The following is a 5,105-nucleotide window of genomic DNA, read 5'->3' as shown; positions in this document are numbered from 1 at the left end:
AACATAGTCAAATGAATAGATAAAGGAATGTGCATGGAAACTGGCATGGGGTCACACAGGTGTTCTTAAAACTTGTTCCAGCTTTACTTGGACATTCCTCTGCTCTTCCAATGCTTCACTCACATGCTCTTTGACTAGATTGTCAGTGTTGAGGTGTCTCATTCCTCTATTTGCTCATACCCAAGCTGGTCCTTGTCTCTGAGTAGGTCTTGCCTATTTGGTTATTGCTGAATCACTGTGCACAAGACACTGACCTGTTTTTCCCAGGGGCATTCTTTTCTAACCCAGAGATTCATAGCCACAGGGCAGAATGCTAAATAAAGGAGGATATGTTTATCTGTATGGAATATGAGGAGTGAAGCCCAATTTTGGGGGTTTTCTTATTTTCACAACTTTGTTTTTGTGAGTTTTTCATATGCTTATGCACTTGGGCCCTTCCATGTGGGATTTGGAATGGCTGCCAGTCACAGCATTTCACCCTGCAGGTTGGGGCAAAGTGGAGGCTTCATTAGACATTTGTCACAATCTCCAGAAGCAGCAGAATGAGAACATCAGAATTCCTATAGTTATTTCTGGAATGATTTGATTAAAATATTTTCCTATGTAGATCAGAATCTTCCTTTTAACAATTTCACAAGAAAAGGCAAAGAAAGTCTTCATTGTGATGACATTAAATCTGCTTGGAAGACTCAGAATATATGTTGGCACAGCAATACGCTGTGTGGTGGGCAAAAGATATATCTGGTGGTGGCAGTGGTGTGATTAAAAGGGCTGACTTCAGCATGCCATGCAGGGCTGGATTCTTCTCAGCCTTTCACAGAAAAAGCTTTAGAAGCCCATCTTTTCATTCCCTTTCGCAGGGCCCTAAGACACTTATCATGTCTCCCACAATCCCACTCTGTGGGTTGTAATTCAAAATGTTTGTTGTGTTATGTGCTCACTGTAATGAGAATTTGAATTTCATGCAGATCCTGAAGTGTCAGTGAAAAATTACCAGTTCCCTAGCTATGTGGCCAATGAATGCCTTTCCTGGCTATTTATTCTAGACTTGATCCCAAATCCATTTCACTAGGACCAGGCTGGTTCCTAACCCCTGGTGCAGTCAGAAAATGTGTGGCTAATTGTGCTAATGACTATGGATCACAGGACATGACTTTGATGTCTACTTTCTATTTCTTACATAACAGTGCATAGTAACCCAGGTGCAGTTGTAGATGCCTGTAGTTCCCAATATTCAGGATGTGGAAGCAGGAGGATCCTAAATTTCAGTCTAGCCTGGACAACTTAGGTAGACCCTGTCTCAAAATCAAAAATAAAAAGGGGTGGGGATTTAGCTTATTGATAGAGCATCCCAGGGTTCAATCCCCAGAATGGCAAAAACAAGACAAGAATGCTCAGAAATAGGCTGATTGCTCCAAAATTTCAGCTTTGGCCATGAGCCCATACCATTTTTAGCATAAATGTATCAAGAAGGCCACAGCAACAGGCTGGGTACCTGGTGCAACCCAGGGCACCTCCAGGTGTCCACTTACAAGTTTTGCTCCTCTCAGGATGGTGCTGGTGCAGCCGAGGATGTGCCTGATCTGGAGTCTTTGGCAGAACATGAATAGAGTCCAGTTCCCAATGGATACAACTAGATCCCTAGCATGCTTAGCTCTAGTGTCCAAGATGAGACCCTTGGCCACTGGTGCATGAGGCCATGCTTGGTATAGGGAGTCTGATCCTTCTGGGGATTCCTAAGGGACTTGAAGTGGAAGCCTAGGAGGAAGGAAGAGGCCAAGCAGGAACATCTTGCTCCTTCCAGGATGCCACCATAATGCACCGAGACTGGTGGCTTATAAACAAACTAATTTCTCACAGTTCTGCAGATGAAAGCCCAAGTTTAAGGCAAGGGCAGGTTTAGTGCCTGGTGAGAACTCACTTCCTAGTACACAGAAGGCATCTTTTTCTCTTTCCCCCCATGGCAGAAGAGGCACTTTTTTTCCATTAACTTATTCATCTAACCACACATTTGCCCACTCAGCCACTGGTCAGTAAAGCTTTATTGAGTGCCTACTGTGTCCTGTGCACTCTATTTGTCTTTAAATGTCTGCAATGTCTCAAAGGCTGAGCCTTTGGGAATGCCTTTGAAGTGCTTGGATGGGTAGATGGGCAATGGACAAGGAGAGATCACTATGGGCAAACTGGTGAGACAGTCCTGGAAATCAGAACAAGAAGGAAATAATTCTTTAGTTGTGAGGAATCAGGAAGGTTTATGAAGATATGGTCTCCAGAGACAAAGTGTGGCTCCACAGCCCTTATCTCTTGAGATGCTGTCTCCTTTAGAAGCATGTGCTTTAGGTATCAGAGGGTGTCCAGATGTCACGAACACTGATATTGTTCATCATTGCACATAGAAGCAAATCACTGGGTGGGACTCACAGGTTATAGTGACCCCCCCCCCTTCTCTGAGGACAGAAAGTGAGGCTCAGAACAAGGATGTTGGGGAGTGGACAGAGTGGCCTCAGGCTTTCTGGGTTGATGTTGGCAGCCTCCTTTGGCTTCCCTGTTCCTGTGCAACCTGGGGTCCTTTCTCCCTCTCTACAATGAATGCAGACACCTGGAGTCCAGATTCCCTGGGCATCCTGTTCATGCACAGGTGACATGTGTCAGGTTGGTCTTCCTTTCTCCCTAAGTTTAGAGAAAGAGCTAGTTGTTCACAAGAACCACTTAACACTACAAGACCATGGGACCATTGTTCTTCTGTTGTCATGCAGGACTTGTGCAGCCAAGTCCTGGAGCACAAGCCCAGCTGGACCAGAGGGGCAGGCACTTTCCACCCATAGGCAAGGACATGTTGGTAATATTCATAGATTAGTGTGAGTGGATCTTATGGGAATGGAAAATTTTAAGTACACAATGGCTCTCAGTTCTCACCAGCTACAGAATGTCCCCATCCCACTGAACACAGGTTTATGAAAGGCATGAAAGGCACAGGTGGTCTCTGTGAGCCTGAGCTCTCCTGATTCTCATTGGCACATGCTACAGGCTCATCTGGCTTGTCAGTCTCTGCAGTAAGAGAGACAGAGATCAAATTCAAAGGCTGGAATCTCATGGCCACACCTGGCCAGATGAGACTCAGTGTCTCAAATTCTCCCTCTCCTCAACCCAGTTTTTATAGGAGTTTTGAATTATCTACCACATACCAAACACAGCTCCCCTGACCCTGTCACCCACCCCCAGCATGGCCCTTGCCCACCTGGTCTGTACACTTAGCTATTAAAGACTTGATTTGCCCTCCTTATGCTGTCCTTGAGCACTGGAAGAATCTAGAACTGCCCTTAGCCCCTATGGTCAGGCCTGGAGGTGCAGTGGTGGAAGGGCCCAGCTCCTGTACATCACTGCAGGGCCAACTTCATGGCATAAGTCCTGCTCCAAGTCTGCAGTTGGATCTCAGCCTCCCTCCCTTACCCTCTCCCATCCTGCCTCCCACACTCTCTGACTCAGGGTAAGAAAACTGACGTGTGCATTCTAGCAGTCTATTTGGGCTGCTATAACTAAATGCCACATACGGGGTGGCATGAGCATCAGAAATGCTTTTCCACTGTCCTAGAGTCTGAGAAATCCAGGGTCTTCTGGCAAAACAGGTTTGACCCCAGGCCTCCTATCTTGGCCTGCAGGTGGCCACCAGCTCTGGGTGTGTTCACGTGGCTTCTGAGACTCCTTCAACAGACACTAATCCTGCTGCATCAGAATCCTGCCCCCATGCTTGCACTGAACCTTAATTACTTCCTCAGGTATTTAGATCTCTACTGTCAGGTCTGCCATGGTGGTGGGATATTGGGAGGTGAGCTACTTATTCCCCTATGGTTCATAATCTTTTATACTGAGTATCCTGCTTTGTGTCTGTTGCCTGTGGTGACCCTCCTGACACTGTGGTGGGGCAGGGATAAGCCAGTGAGTCCACCTGTGTCAAACAGGAGGCTTCCCTGCTTGGTCCACCATGGACTCCACCACCTAAAACCTGCCTCTCCCTCACCTCCTCCTTTTCTGAGCCTCCTCTACTTTCCCTGACATGTCTCTGTCCCTTACCTACCCTTCACACAGTATCCTGGTGCATTTCCTAGGATGCAGCCCCTCCTGCTGGGCCAGTGCTTCTACTGTGCTTGGTTTGCAGGATCACAGCCTGATGGCCTGATGGGCTCACAGCCATGACTCTAGCATGGAGCTCATCTCCTGGCCCATGAAGGAAGACACAGAAAAGGAATAGAGGAAGCTGCTTCTGCAGTTTACTAGGCATGGTGATGATGAAATCACACCACCTTGACAGAGCTGCCTGTGGTTGCTTCACATGTATATGTGTGTGTGTGCGCTGAGTATGTTCAGTGAGCATGTCTGTGATGTGTGCTGTGAGATGTGCATGAATGTGGTGTGTGAAAAATATGTATGCTGTGTGCATTTTGTGATATGTGTTTTGTGCTTATGTGTGCATGGGCGTGATATGTACATAGTATATTCTATGTGTTGTGTGTGATGTGTGGTACGTACATGATGACATGTGTTTAGTGTGTTTATGGCATGTCCGTTTTTGTCATATATGGTCTGTATTATGCAAATGTGTTATGTGTGTTATGTGTGTAGTATGTATGTGGTGTAATATATATGTGTAGTGTACTTGGTGTGTATTGTATGCATGTGGTATGTGTGTAGTGCATAGTATGCCTGTAGTGTGGTGCATATGTGTAGTGTGTATGGTGTGTCGTGTGTTTTTGTGTCATATTTGGCCCATGTGTGGCATGTCATTTGTGTACCATGTGGTTTACATATTTGGTAGACAGTATGTTGTGTATGTGTAGTATGAGTGGTGTGACTTTTGTGTTGTTTGTCATATGTGATGTGCATAGTGTATTTGTGATGCATTGCATGTATAAACATGTAGTATGTGTACGATGTGTTGCATAGTTGTAGTGTGCATGGTGGGGGTGTTTGTATCATCTGTGTTGAATGTGGTATATTACATGTGTAGTGTGTGTGGTTTGTATGTGGTGTGTGGTATATTGTGTGTGGGTAGTTTGTGTGATGTCTATTTTCTTGTATGTGGTATGTGCTATGTTATTTGTGTGGTA

Source organism: Sciurus vulgaris (assembly GCF_902686455.1).
Source record: "Sciurus vulgaris genome assembly, contig: HiC_scaffold_265_arrow_ctg1, whole genome shotgun sequence".
In the NCBI taxonomy this organism is placed as follows: domain Eukaryota; kingdom Metazoa; phylum Chordata; class Mammalia; order Rodentia; family Sciuridae; genus Sciurus; species Sciurus vulgaris.
Note: the sequence above shows the minus strand (reverse complement) of the source record.